This window comes from Carassius auratus, chromosome 3, assembly GCF_003368295.1.
Source record: "Carassius auratus strain Wakin chromosome 3, ASM336829v1, whole genome shotgun sequence".
NCBI classification, from domain to species: domain Eukaryota; kingdom Metazoa; phylum Chordata; class Actinopteri; order Cypriniformes; family Cyprinidae; genus Carassius; species Carassius auratus.
In genome coordinates, this window is record NC_039245.1 from 28,440,572 (window position 1) to 28,456,512 (window position 15,941).

General features: G+C 43.7%; 1 pseudogene; it reads left to right on the top strand.

Moving 5' to 3' along the window:
- Positions 1–15,941, top strand: part of LOC113054528 (centrosomal protein of 112 kDa-like) — a 160,583-nt pseudogene that overhangs the window by 78,560 nt on the left and 66,082 nt on the right.

Here is a 15,941-nt window from a genome sequence, read left to right on the forward strand (position 1 = left end):
GCTCCCTCTGGTGGTGCAAGGGAGGCGGTACAGGAACCTCCTCTGTAACAGAGTCCCTCCCCTGCAAGCGGCTCCTGAAGCGAGGATGCAACTGATGCCGGGGGTTCTGTCCAGAACAAATACCGGCTCCATTCAGTTGACCTTAAGAACCGGATAACCTCTTGATTGAGACGTTCCGTTTGTCTGTTGGATTCCGGGTGATATCCGGCTGACATTGAGATGATTGAAGAACGCTGTCCAGACTCGTGAAGTGAATTGTGGTCCTCGATCTAACAAAATCCTCGGGGCCATAGAACCTGAATACTTGATTGCAGAGAAGTTCGGCAGTTTCCAAGGATGTTGGTAGTTTAGGTAGGGGAATAAGACGGCAGGTTTTAGAGAAACGTCAATGATGGTGAATATAGTGGTGTTACCCTGTGAATTGGATAAGTCAGTGATTAAGTCAATAGCAATGTGTGACCAAGTTAATTGTGGTGTGTGTAGTGGAGTCAGGAGGCCGGCTGGTACTTGTCGGGGAGTCTTTGACATGTTGCAGTTGGTGCAGATGCGAATGAATGTGCTCGTATCAGTTAACAGAGTGGGCCACCAGAAGCGGTTTCGAAGAAGTTGTGTCATGACTGTGATTCCAGGATGACCTGAGCTGGGTGTCGTGTGTACCTGGGTCATGAGTTGTTTGCGTAGGGTCTCGGGGACATAGATGAGGTTGGCTGGACATTTGCCCTGAGGTGGTTCTTGACTGTTAAATTGTTACATTTCTGTCAGGATATCCCATTGCACTGGGGCTACGAGCAGACTCTCTGGGATGATATTCTCAGAAAGGGTGGTGTGAACCGATTCCTCCGTTTGGCGGGATAGAGCATCAGCCTTCGTATTTTTGGATCCTGGGCGGTAGGTCACAGAGAAGTTAAATTGTGTAAAGAACAGTGCCCACCTGGCCTGACGTGGATTCAAGCGTTTAGCTGAATGGAGATATTCCAAGTTTTTGTGGTTGGTGAGTACAATGAAGGGGTGTGTGGATCCCTCTAACCAATGTCACCACTCCTCAAAGGCCAATTTCATAGCCAGAAGCTCACGACTGCCCACATCATAATTGAGTTCGGCATCAGAAAATTTGCGAGAGAAGAATGCGCATGGGTACATCTTGGCCGGTTGTCCATGACGTTGTGATAGAACTGCCCCTATCCCTGTGCTGGAAGTGTCAACCTCGACGATGAAATGTCGTTCAGGATCTGGGTGTCGTAAGATGGGCGCTGAAGTGAATCTGATCTTTAGTTCTTCGAAAGCCTGACGTGATTCTGTGGATCAACTCAGACGGGATGTATGACGTTTTGTCATGGTGGTTAAAGGTGAAGCAATAGTACTGAAGTTCCTGATAAAGCGGCTGTAAAAATTGGCGAATCCTAAGAAACGTTGGAGGCCTTGCTGTGGATTCTTGAAATCTTGGACAAACAGCGAGCTTGACAAGAGGGCTCCCACTGGATAATTTGATTTTCTCTCCAGGAGATGTGAGGTTATGGGTGCACAGCCAGGGTAGTCCAAGGATAATCAGTGAGTGGATGAATTGATGACATAGAATCGGATGGTTTCTATATGCAAGGTTCCAATGAGGAGTGTTGCCTCCTCCGTGATCTGGAGAATCAATCAATCAATCAATCAATCACCTTTATTTATATAGTGCTTTAAACAAAATACATTGCGTCAAAGCACTGAACAACATTCATTTGGAAAACAGTGTGTCAATAATGCAAAATGATAGTTAAAGGCAGTTCATCATTGAATTCAGTTATGCCATCCCTGTTCAGTTTAAATAGTGTCTGTGCATTTATTTGCAATAAAGTCAATGATATCGCTGTAGATGAAGTGACCCCAACTAAGCAAGCCAGAGGCGACAGCGGCAGGAAACCGAAACTCCATCGGATGACAGAATGGAGAAAAAAACCTTGGGAGAAACCAGGCTCAGTTCGGGGGCCAGTTCTCCTCTGACCAGACGAAACCAGTAGTTCAATTCCAGGCTGCAGCAAAGTCAGATTGTGCAGAAGAATCATCTGTTTCCTGTGGTCTTGTCCTGGTGGTCCTCTGAGACAAGGTCTTTACAGGGGATCTGTATCTGGGGCTCTAGTTGTCCTGGTCTCCGCTGTCTTTCAGGGCAGTAGAGGTCCTTTCTAGGTGCTGATTCACCATCTGGTCTGGATACGTACTGGATCCGGGTGACTGCAGTGACCCTCTGGTCTGGATACAGACTGGATCTGGTGGCCACGGTGACCTTGGAACAAGAGAGAAACAGACAAATATTAGCGTAGATGCCATTCTTCTAATGATGTAGAAGGTACATGTTATGTGAAGTGTTTCCGGTTCCGGTTTACCTAATTAATGCAGCCTAAAAATCCTTTAACGGATTTGGATATTAAAAGCATATTAGTATGTTATGTGTATGCCAGGTTAAAGAGATGGGTCTTTGATCTAGATTTAAACTGCAAGAGTGTGTCTGCCTCCTGAACAATGTTAGGTAGGTTATTCCAGAGTTTAGGCGCCAAATAGGAAAAGAACCTGCCGCCCGCAGTTGATTTTGATATTCTAGGTATTATCAAATTGACTGAGTTATGAGAATGTAGCGGACATAGAGGAGTATAATGTAAAAGGAGCTAAACCATTCAGGGCTTTATAAGTAATAAGCAATATTTTAAAATCTATACGATGTTTGATATGGAGCCAGTGCAGCGATGACAGGACCGGGCTAATATGATCGATATGATACATCTTCATTCACTGCTATGAACTAATGGCGGTCATATAAGTACGATTTAAACCAAGCTAATGCACTTCCACTGATGCCAACAAAGTGTTCAAGTCCATGCAAAAGAATGCTGTGGTCAATTGTGTCAAACGCAGCACTAAGATCCAATAAAACTAATAGAGAGATACACCCACGATCAGATGATAAGAGCAGATCATTTGTAACTCTAAGGAGAGCAGTCTCAGTACTATGATACGGTCTAAATCCTGACTGGAAATCCTCACATATAACATTTTTCTCTAAGAAGGAATTGTGAGGATACCACATTTTCTAGTATCTTGGACAGAAAAGGGAGAGTTTTTTATGAGAGGCTTAATAACAGCCAGTTTGAAAGTTTTGGGGACATATCCTAATGACAATGAGGAATTAATAATAGTCAAAAGAGGACCTATGACTTCTGGTAGCACCTATTTTAGGAGCTTACATACATGTTGTTACTGTAACGACAGGTAAAAGAGGAGGAAGCAATTGCAGGCAATCAGATGATGTTTATTAGAAAGAGAGTCCAGAATGTTGGCAATGGCAAGGAAGGTCTACGGTGGCGTGAGAAGAGCTGGATGGTGAAGTCGATGGTGCAGGTGAAGGAGGTCAATGGATGAAACCAGGAACAGACCGGAACACTGACACGAGGACGACAACACGAACCCAATCCAGCACACGAACACGGAAGACGGTAATCCAACTAGGACACGGAGACATGAGAGAGGATCTGACAACAGAGAGAGAGCGAGGTGACTATAAGTAGCTGAGGTGTGATGAAGATCAGCTGGAGCGAGACAATCAACACCCAGGTGATGACAATCAACTAAACGAGCACATGGAGACAACGTAAGTACAAAAACAACCACAAAACATGACACGGAGGAAACATTGGATTTCCTACCGTGACAGTACCCTCTCCCCTAGGACGTCACCTGACGTTCCCAGCCTGCTTTACCTGTAGATTGTAATCATCTATAAGGTGGTGATCCAATATGTCCCGAGCAGGAACCCAGCTTCTCTCCTCCGGACCGTAACCCTCCCAATCCACCAAGTACTGAAAACCGCGTCCCCTCCGTCTAGAGTCCAGAATACGATTAACCGAATAGGTGGTTTCCCCATTAACGAGACGAGGCGGGGGGGGAACCGGGGCAGGCGGATTAAGATGGGAAGAAATCACCGATTTAATTTTGGACACATGGAACACGGGATGAACCCTCCTGTACGCCGGAGGAAGGCTAAGACGCACGGTTACCGGATTAATAATCTTGGTAATAGAAAACGGGCCAATAAATTTGGGAGCAAGTTTGTTAGAAACGGAACGCATAGGAATATTCTGGGTAGAAAGCCACACTCTTTGACCGACGACGTAACGGGGAGGCTTCGACCGGTGGCGATCGGCCTTAGCCTTGGTGCGCGAACTAGCCTGGAGCAGAGCTTTGCGAGCTCTGGTCCAGGTGCGGTGACACCTCTGGACTAGTGCGTGTGCGGAGGGGACCGAAACCTCGGATTCCATACTGACAAAATTAGGTGGTTGGTACCCTAAACTACACTTAAATGGAGACATGCCCGTAGATGACACTGGCAAAGAATTGTGTGCGTACTCCACAACTGAGAGTTGCTGACACCAGGACGAAGGATTATTGGAAGCCAAACATCGCAAAACCCTCTCGACATCCTGATTGGCTCGTTCGGTTTGACCATTGCTCTGGGGATGGAACCCGGAAGAAAGACTAACAGTCGCGCCTAACAATTTACAAAATTCTCGCCAAAATTTGGACACAAATTGGGGACCCCTGTCAGAAACCACGTCTGTCGGAAGGCCATGTATGCGGAAGACGTGGTCAATGACAGCTACCGCTGTTTCCTTGGCTGAAGGTAATTTGGGCAAGGGAATAAAATGAGTCGCCTTCGAGAACCGGTCCACTACGGTTAAAATCACCGTATTGCCTTTAGAGGGCGGGAGGGCGGTGATAAAATCTAGCGAAATGTGGGACCAGGGTCTTGAAGGGACAGACAGCGGTAAGAGTAACCCATCTGGAGGTCGATTGGAAGTCTTACCAATAGCGCAAACTGAACAAGCCAAGACGAAATCGTGGACGTCACGAGCCATACCAGGCCACCAAAATCGTTGCTTGACTAGAAATCTAGTTCTACTAACCCCTGGGTGACAAGCAACACTGGAACAATGACCCCACTGGAGAACGTCTGACCATAACCCCTCCGGCACAAACAATCGGTTCGGTGGGCAACGAGCCGGGGGCGTTACCCCTTCTAAGGCAGTCAACACCTTCGATTCGACCTCCCATCTGAGCGCGGAGATAATGATGGTCCCCGGTAAAATGGGCTCGGGAGTAGCAGTACGATCGGAACGCTCAAAAAGACGGGATAAAGCATCGGGTTTGATGTTTTTGGAACCCGGCCGGTAAGAAAGTGTAAAATCGAAACGACCGAAAAACAATGCCCACCGAGCCTGCCTGGAGTTAAGTCTTTTGGCGGTTCTAATGTATTCGAGATTCTTATGGTCCGTCCATACAATGAAAGGTACACCCGACCCCTCAAGCCAGTGACGCCATTCTTCCAGTGCAAGTTTGACTGCCAACAACTCTCGATTGCCAATGTCATAATTAACTTCTGCAGGAGATAAACGGTGAGAATAATATGCGCATGGATGCACCTTTCCGTCTGAGGATGCGCGTTGGGATAACACTGCTCCTACCCCCACCTCTGACGCGTCGACCTCCACTATGAATTGACGTGAGCGATCAGGGGTGACGAGAATGGGAGCTGAAACAAAGCAGCTTTTCAGTTTGGCAAACGCAGCCTCAGCTGCGTTTGACCACCTGAACGTCAAACTAGGGGAGGTCAAGGCGGTCAGAGGAGCGGCTAGTTGGCTGAAATTGCGAATGAAACGCCGGTAAAAATTGGCGAACCCCAGAAATCTCTGCAGGGCCTTGCGAGACTCTGGGGATGGCCAATTTACCACAGCCTTAACCTTCTCAGGATCCATGCGAACACCCTCAGTCGAAATGTTGTGTCCTAGAAAAGAAACAGACTGTGCATGAAAAACGCATTTCTCCGCCTTGACAAACAATCCATTCTCTAGCAACCGCAGAAGCACTCGTCGTACGTGTTGCACGTGTTCCTGGAGAGACGAAGAAAAAATCAATATGTCATCCAGGTAAACATATATGAACAGATCGACCATGTCTCGCAACACATCATTAACGAGTGCTTGAAAGACTGCCGGCGAGTTGGTTAGCCCGAACGGCATCACGCAGTACTCAAAATGGCCTCTAGGGGTGTTAAAGGCAGTCTTCCACTCATCCCCCTCCCTGATGCGGACCAAATGATAAGCATTACGTAAGTCCAATTTAGTGAAAACGGACGCTCCCTGCAACCTCTCAAAAGCTGAAGACATAAGCGGCAAAGGATAGGTATTCTTTACCGTTATGTTGTTCAGCCCTCGGTAGTCAATGCAAGGTCGCAAGGATCCGTCCTTCTTTCCCACAAAAAAGAACCCCGCCCCCGCTGGAGAAGAAGAAGGGCGGATAAACCCCGTTGCTAGAGAACTGGATATATATTTCTCCATGGCCGCCGTCTCTGCCTATCGCACAGTCATAGGGACGATGAGAAGGAAGAGAATCATCACGAGACTTACTGAACACCTCCTTCAGGTCGTGGTACTCCGCGGGCACGCTAGCCAAATCCACTGCTTCCCCCTGAAACACAGACTCAGAAACATTAACACCAGCAGACAAAAGACAAGACAAATGACATTCCTCGCTCCAGCTAACCACGGATCCAAGGCGCCAATTGATCCTGGGGTTGTGTTTCTGAAGCCAGGTGTGACCGAGAACGATGGGGGATTGAGGTGAGTCCGTGATGTAAAATGAGATCTCCTCAGTATGGTTGCCAGATGTGATGAGAGAAACAGGTAAGGTGGTCTGTGTGATGACTGGTAGTCTGTGTCCGTTGAGAGCAAAGGGTGCAATGGGGTGTTTGAGGGAGGTGAGAGGAATGTTAAGCTTACAAGCGAACTTGAAGTCCATGAAACTACCCTCTGCCCCAGAATCCAACAAAGCGTGATGATCGAGTGCGTGGGTGGACCACCGTAGACTCACCGGAAGGAGTGTCGATGTAGATGAGGTCTTCCTGGCAGAGATCCCACCCGATAGTAGCCTCCGTTTTACTATCGGGCTTGGTCCTTTTACCGGACAACGCTGGATGTGATGTTCTTGGCTGCCGCAGTATAAACATAGTCCCAGGGATCTCCGCCTGATCCTCTCCTCCCGGGAGAGCCGAGCTCGCCCCACCTGCATGGGTTCAAGATCTCCCGGTGGGCTGACCGCAACCTCTGAGCGCTGACACTGAACCTCCGGTCTGTTCGCGAGAACTGCTCTCCCCCTCCGTCTGGCGGCTTGATCGAGTCGGTTGTCAACTCTGATGGTGAGATCAATCAGGCTATTGAGAGAAGTGGGGAGCTCGACGGCGCGGATCTCCTGTTGGATGCGGTCAGCCAACCCATGCAGGAAGTGATCCCACTGCGCCTCTTCGTTCCACTTACACTCCGCCGCCAGGGTGCGGAACTCAATCGAGTAATCGGATACGGACCTGTCCTCTTGACGTAGGTCCGTGAGAAGTCTAGCCGCTTCCCTCCCGGCGACGGAGCGGTCGAAGACCCGTCTCATCTCCTCCGAAAGGGCGTGGAACGAGGCACAGCAGCTGTCTTGATTCTCCCACACCGCCGTCCCCCAGAGGGCAGCCCTTCCCGTCAGTAGTGACAAGACGAATGCCACCTTCATTTCCTCGGTGTAGAACGTGCGGGGCTGCATGGCGAAGTGCAGAGAACAATGAGACAGGAATGATCGACAAAACTCTGGCTCACCCGCATATTTCTCAGGGATGGGGAGGCGTGGTTCGGGCTGGGAAATACCCCCGGAGACGATCGGCGGTGTGGGTGGCGTGGGAGGCACAGCGGGTGGCTGTTGTTGTTGGTGTTGAGTCTGGAGAGCGAGCTCGGACACCTTCGTCACCATTGCTTGGAAGGCTCGACCCATCTCATCTATCGCCTTGTCTTGGCGATCCATACGACCCACGGCTCTCTGCAGAAATTCCTCCAGATGAGATGGGGAGCGATCGCCTGCTGCTTCCATGATGGTCAGATCCTACTGTAACGACAGGTAAAAGAGGAGGAAGCAATTGCAGGCAATCAGATGATGTTTATTAGAAAGAGAGTCCAGAATGTTGGCAATGGCAAGGAAGGTCTACGGTGGCGTGAGAAGAGCTGGATGGTGAAGTCGATGGTGCAGGTGAAGGAGGTCAATGGATGAAACCAGGAACAGACCGGAACACTGACACGAGGACGACAACACGAACCCAATCCAGCACACGAACACGGAAGACGGTAATCCAACTAGGACACGGAGACATGAGAGAGGATCTGACAACAGAGAGAGAGCGAGGTGAGTATAAGTAGCTGAGGTGTGATGAAGATCAGCTGGAGCGAGACAATCAACACCCAGGTGATGACAATCAACTAAACGAGCACATGGAGACAACGTAAGTACAAAAACAACCACAAAACATGACACGGAGGAAACACTGGATTTCCTACCGTGACAGTTGGTTTAGATGATTTAACAAGTTTATACAATTCTTCCTCTCCTATAGTAGAGACTGAGTGGAACTGTCCCTTAGGGGGTCTAAAGTTCACTGTCTGATGCGATACTGTAGCTGACGGCTGAATGGTTGCAATTTTATCTCTAATAGTATCGATTTTAGAAGTAAAGTAGTTCATAAAGTCATTACTGCTGTGGTGTTGGGAAATGTCAACACTTGTTGAGGCTTTATTTTTCGTTAATTTAGCCACTGTATTATTGGGGTTATGGGGTTGTGTTTGTTTTCTTCTAAAAGAGAAGAAAAGTAATCAGATCTAGCAGTCTTTAATGCTTTTCTGTAGGATATGTTACTTTCCCGCCAAGCAGTACGAAATACCTCTAGTTTTGTTTTCCTCCAGCTTCGCTCCATTTTTCGGGCTGCTCTCTTTAGGGTGCGAGTATGCTCATTATACCATGGTGTCAAACTGTTTTCCTTAACCTTCCTTAAGCGTAAAGGAGCAACTGTATTTAAAGTGCTAGAAAAGAGAGAGTCCATAGTTTCTGTTACATCATCAAGTTGTTTTGGGTATGCTAAGGAATTTGGATACATCAGGAAGATAACTTAAAAAGCAGTCTTTTGTGGTAAAAGTGATGGTTCTTCGATACTTGTAACAAGAAGTAGAATTTACAATTTTGGCTATATGAAGTTTACACAGAACTAAATAATGATCTGAGGTATCATCACTTGGCTGCATAATTTCAACACTATCAACATCAATTCCATGTGACAGTATTAAATCTAGAGTATGATTTCAACAATGAGTAGGTCCTGAAACGTGTTGTCTAACACCAATAGAGTTCAGAATGTCTATAAATGCTGATCCCTATGCATCTTTTTCGTTATCGACATGGATATTAAAATCACCAACTATTAAAACTTTATCTGCAGCCAGAACTAACTCGGATGTAAAACCACCAAACTCTTTAATAAAGTCTGTATGGTGCCCTGGTGGCCTGTATACAGTAGCCAGATTTATCATTAACATTTGTTTCTCTGGATAATGTTATATGTAGCACCATTACTTCAAACGAGTTATACTTGAAGCCTGCCCTCTGAGAAATCCTGAAAACGTTGTTATAAATTGAAGCAACACCTCCACCTTTGCCTTTTAGACGTGGCTCGTGTTTATAACAGTAATCTTGGTGGGTGGACTCATTTAAAATAATGTAATCATCAGGTTTTAGCCAAGTTTCTATCAAACAGAGCAAATCTATATTATGATCAGTTATCATATTATTTACAAAAAGTGTTTTCGTAGAAAGGGATCTGATATTCAATAAGCCAAGCTTTATCATTTGTTTATCCATATTGCATTTGTTTTTTATTTGTTGAACCTCAGTTAAATTATTAATCTTAACTTGGTTTGGACGTTTTTTGTATTTTCTAGTTCGGGGAACAGACACAGTCTCTATAGTGTGATATCTAGGTGAAAGAGTCTCTATGTGCTGAGAATTAACTGACCTCTGTGACGGGAGGCAGCTAGCAGACGGTCGTTTTAGCCAGTCTGTCTGCTTCCTGACCTGGGCCCCAGTTAGTCAAGTATGAACTCTAAGACTATGTGCCATATTTCTAGAGAGAAGAGCAGCTCCACCCCGGGAGGGATGAAGACCATCTCTTTTAAACAGGTCAGGTCTGCCCCAAAAGCTTGTCCAATTGTTTATGAAACCTATGTTATGCTGTGGGCACCACTTAGACATCCAGCCATTGAGTGATGACAATCTGCTATGCATTTCATCACCACGGTAAGCAGGGAGGGGACCAGAGCATATTACAGTGTCTGACATCGTGCTTGCAAGCTCACACACTTTTTTAAAGTTGACCCCACCGTCACCGAGGGGTCGCCCATCTAGTGCCTCCACTGCCAAGAGTGAGGTTAAAGGGAGTTAGGGTCAATTGGCACTGAGTAACAAACTCACTTGAAATGAAATTCCCAGCTGACCCCGAATCTACGAGTGCTGAAATCAGAAATACTTTGTTCTGAGTGATTAATTGAGCTGGTAGATTAAAGCAAGAGGAGGAGGGGGTGTTCTTAATTTGTTGATTCACCGTTTGAGACCTTGTCGACGGACGTACAGGGCAGGTAGTCCTCATATGTCCAGTTGACCGCAGTAAAGACAGAGGTGGTTTTGCATACGACATTCGCGTTCCTCAGGCGTGATGTGGGTCGTTCCTAGTTGAATTGGTTCCTGATTCATGGCCGCTTCATGAGACATGTGCACTGGAGCTTGTGTTGGGCATCATGAGCGGTTTAAAATAGTCAATTCAGATGGTGAGATCAATGAATTCATTCAGATGCCTACCCTCGTCACGGCAAGACAATTCGGACTCTAACTCTGGTCTTAAACCTTTTCGAAACAGCAATTTGACTGATCACTGAGCTCAGGAGCCTGTTGCTGACATATCTGTTTTAAGATGAATGAGTTTGTGTTTGGATGTGTCCACACAGGTGATAGCTGAGCTGCAGATATCTCTGAGCAGCATCAAGGAAGACAACCGCCAGACACAGCAGAGTCTAGAGAGACAACTACAGGAAGCACAGAGCCACTGTGACGAGGAGAGGAGACAAGCTCAGCAAAGATGCTGACCAAACCAGCAAGGTCAGGAAATGCAAATACACATCATGTAATCGCAGCAACAAGCAGACTGTTAAAGGTACAATTTGTAAGATATTTGCAGTAAAATATCCCAAAACCACTAGGCTAGTGTTATATATTTTGTCCAGCTGATTACTAACAATAGCTCTAATGTTTTCAACTACTTGTAAATCATGAGAAAATTCCCATTCTAAACAGTGACACGGGGCAGTGCAGTCTTCTGTCAATGATGTTTGTTACCCTCTGTTACCTCCTTTGCGGAAGTAGCTTCGTGACAAACTTTAACTAGAAAGAGATGCTTTCTAGTAAACAGACTAGATTTGTATCTTTACAGAAAACATATGCTATTATAACGATCAACAAGATTAGTATTATGGGGCATACATGCCACACGCGGGGCATCGCATCTCTAGACCCACGCGAGGACGTGTCTGATCCATAGTCTGATCACGTCTTTGCATTGACTTTGTATGTAATCTACTCGCGCAAATCTTTGAACTCACGTTAAATCCATGACAAATGAAATACGCACAAAAAACCTAAACCTAGTGTAATAAGAGGATTTTGACAACATAAGTGTAGAATATGGGCTAGCAATATACTTCCATGTACGTTGGCAATGAAAATGATCTTCGCATGTAACATCCTTAACAGAGAGGCTTCTTTAGATTCATCCAGGTCATTTGTTGTTCCATTGTCTTGACCAATCCACCATGGATGACTGAGTGTTTTCAGCTCTATGTGTGTAACAACTGAAACAACTCCACACAAAAGGCCTCCAACATGGCTTTTTGCATGACAAGAGGAGATGTTACAGAGTGCCGGAGTCTAGCCTGGGATTTTATGGTGTAGACATGACTCTGCTGTCCTTTGTGGTGCTTTCAAAGAGGGTTTGGGATCATGGCCGATTGGAGTGTGGTGTTTTTACGAGCGTTTTGAAGTGGTGACCCCTGCTTTGTCACTAAGGCTCTAATGCACTCTGTGTTCAGGGTTGGAATTAGAAATCACTCTTTTGGATCTGACCGCTGCTTTTCTTGTACTCTCCCAAACAGTGACTAAAGTGTGTACGTCATAAACATTATAAGCACATGCTAAAATAGAAGCTGTGTTCAGAATGGAATACTAGCATAGTGCATATTTAAAAATAATACTACAGTACAGTATGTGCAACAGTAAACTGTAGGTTTTATTTTGTTTGATTTTGTATTCTGTGTTTGGTTTTTGTTTGTGTGCTGTTTTGTGTTTATTATGGTATTAAAGTCTTGGTTTGAATGTCCGCCGGTTCCCGCCTCCTTCTTCCCATGGATATGAAGTTTGTATATTGTTACAGTAAACATTTTGCTTTAGACTACAGGCATTATAGCCTTCATTATTTTGGAAAGTGGTTTAATAAAATGTGATGTGAGCCGCGACTTTGCTGCGAAGTTTTTTTTTTTTCTTTTTTACTCTCAAAACGCAAAAATATCTTTAAAATACTTTGATGTCTTTAAAGTGTTGATACATTTTTATATGAATTTTATATGATATTGTATTGGCTATGACTGAGTGCAGCAGGTTATTGGCTAACGTTAGATCTAAAAAAAAAATCCCTTTTCTTTTTGAGTAAAGAAAACACTGTACTTTATTATTATAATATTATTATTATTATTAGGCAAATTATAGGCAAATAATATTGTTTAAAAAAAATAACTTTATTAACCGGTATGTCTTCCACCCTGACCCGTTTTTGGAACGTAATAATAACAGAGGAACGCAGGAACAGATTTGATAATTAAAATTAGTTGATGTAAGTCAAGACATATGTGTAGCATTACTGATATGACAGAGAGAGAGAGAGAGAGAGAGAGAGAGAGAGAGAGAGAGAGAAAAGAATGGTTCAGGAAAGAATGTTTTTCACAGCCCTTGTGTTTGGACGGTAAAAATAAGTGTGTCACACACTGACATTGTTGCCAAGTCGCTCACTTCAAAGGCAGATTATGAAAGCTGAAGGGCTTGAGACAAAAAAAAAAAAAAAAAAGAGCAGAAAGAAACATCAAAGTGTGGCACGTTTGAATGTAATAATCCCAAAACATTTTTCTGATTGCTGTCTGCTATCAGATGTCTCTGTTGCTCATATTGCTTCAGATGAAACTTTTGTTTGTTTGTTTGTTTGTCAAGTCTCCTGAAGTCACACTTTCTCCACCCGAAAGCTTTAGAAAGATGAAGCAGTCTGTCTTTAATCGACTGTGCTACATTCGCCTGTATAAGGCCCAAAATAGTGCTGTCAGATAGAGAATATGTGTTACCTCTCTATGACTTTTCATTCTTTTCTCCTTATTTGCCCAGCTCATAGCAGACTTCTGAAAACATATAAAGCATGCAAGACTTGTTGATGGCATCTGCTTCTCTAGAAGCCACAAGACTGTATGAATTCAACTTTTAGTAGCAATTTAGCTTAGGGACAAATTCTCACCATGAACTAGTTGCTTACTAGCATGCATATTACTAGCATATTGGCTGTTTATTAGTACTTATAAAATGTTAAATATTAATTATAAACATTAAATATACATAAAATATTAATACCTTATTCTGCAGGAACATATTTTAGATCAGAGATGTGCTATCACATTAATGAATTGTGGAAGAGTTGTCGTCAGCTTTTTGATACAGTTTTGAGACTTTCTAACATTTGTTAATATGAGATGTTGTGCAGGAACATATCAATTATGTTTGAACAGTGTAAAGAGAAAGAAGTTTAGTGGTGGTTTTGATGAGATATACTTAAAAAGTGATTAATTCATGGCTCTTAATTGAAGTTTTGTTTTAATGCCTAATTTAAGAAAATAAAATTAAGAACAAAGGCCTCTGCTCACACTGAGTGTGAAAGTGGCTGTTTGACCTCTTTTAAGTTTCATCTTCAAATGCTGCATTTCCACCAAAATTACCCGGAACAATTGTACCAGGAACATTTTTCCCCAGGAACTATTTTCCCCCCAGATCTGTTGCTTTCTGTGTTTCCACCGTGGTCTTAAGTACCGGGAAGGTAGGTCTGTGTGTGTTTCTCAATACAAAGTATACACATTTTGGACTTGCATCCTCAGTAGTTCTGACTTGAACTGCTGAGTGTGAACTGCTGATGGGACGACGCAAGTCCAGTAATTCTGCAAACAGCAGCGTACTTAATAACATCAGTCAGCTTGCCTTAGCTATTGCAATTTTCCTCACTGATATCAAATACCACTGCATCCTTTCGTTTTCATTTAAACATAATAATAGCTGCAGAAATGTAGTTCAGGGAAATGTGTATATATACAGCCTACATTACAATGAAACAAAATATTATATCAATTGCCTCTTTTCATTTTCATTTTAACATATAGATAAATTGAATAAAGAGCAAAGATTACCTGTTAGGTTTACCCAAAACTAATTATATTTTAGGTTTAACCTTTAAAGAGACATCAGAGCCAGCAGCAAATGTCAGAAGGACTTTCCGAGTCAAGGCTTCTATCGTCGGTAAACTTGAGCACCGAGATCCCGCTGATCGCCTACAAATTCAGCAAAACACATTTTTAAATAGGTGCTATCTTTATAAATAAACCACAGATTTGAGTTTTTTAAACAGCTACAATCTCACCTGAAATACTTATAAAATTACATTTCATGACACAATAACATTAATATTTTGAAAATTATCTGAATAAATGGTGGTTGAACTCAGCCATTAAGCATGTTAGTGCCCAATCCCAATCCATTGTGACTCACCTTGGTGCAGTTGCGTTCCTGCATGCAGATGGCAAAGAAGGGCGCGTATGCTGGTCTGTTTTCAACCCCCTGCTTAAACCCAGCAGTCCCATCATGCACAGCTGCTGTTTAAGCCTGGCTTTGCTCTCGAATTCCCCTGCCATGCCTGGCTGTGACATCAACAATAGCACCCCACCTCCAGTGTCAAACCACAGCACTTTGATCAGTGCCTCCATCACCGCAGGAGCCCTGCCATGCTGCACTCTTGCTCTGACATCAATCACGTATTATGCGACAAATCTAACAGAGCCTCATGCATTCGGGCCACATGTGGCATGTGGCATTCTGATGCCGGCTTCTCTATTTATAACATACAGGAACATAACATGAAGATATGTCCATGCTTTGTTTGTCACTGCCAGCTTTATGTTTACTGGCCTGCTCATCTGATCTAGTCTAGAATGGATGTGTGATTTCCTCAACCAAGCATACCTGCCTGTAGCTTTCTAGAAATCCTGAAGACTGGATTCTTCAAAAGTGTTTGATTAGGGTTGCACTAAATTCAGCATGAAAGGTATTATTGGGGGTCAGAATTGAGATCACCTTTGTTATGGTGTTTTGAGTCATGATGAAGTATATAAAGATTCAATTTACAGTATTCATGAACTGAAGAAGAAGCAAAACCACACCTGATTCTTTATTTGTCATTTTGTAAAAGAGGAGTTAAAAAAGGAGTTTTTTTTTTTTTTTTAACATTACCGTTTTGCTCCAACAAAAGTGACTTAAATGCATCTGATGTTGTGATTACAACACTCTAAAATATGTATAAGCTTAAAAATAATTATGCAACAGTTTGCATTAACTTTTTGATTAATTTGTAACATAAACATATTTTTAGGTAACACTTTATTTTAAGGACCAATTCTCACTATTGACTAGTTGCTTATTAGCTTGCATATTACTAGCATATTTTGTACTAGTGCTTATAAAGCACATATTAATGCCTTATTATACATTACCATATTTTAGATCCCTTAAATTTAATTAAGGTTTGTGGTAATTCTACCACAAACCTAAACTAACAACTACATTACTAACTATTAATAAGCAGCAAATTAGGAGTTTATTGAAGCAAATTGTTAGTTAACAGTGAATATTGGTCCACAAAATAAAGTGTGATCTTTTTT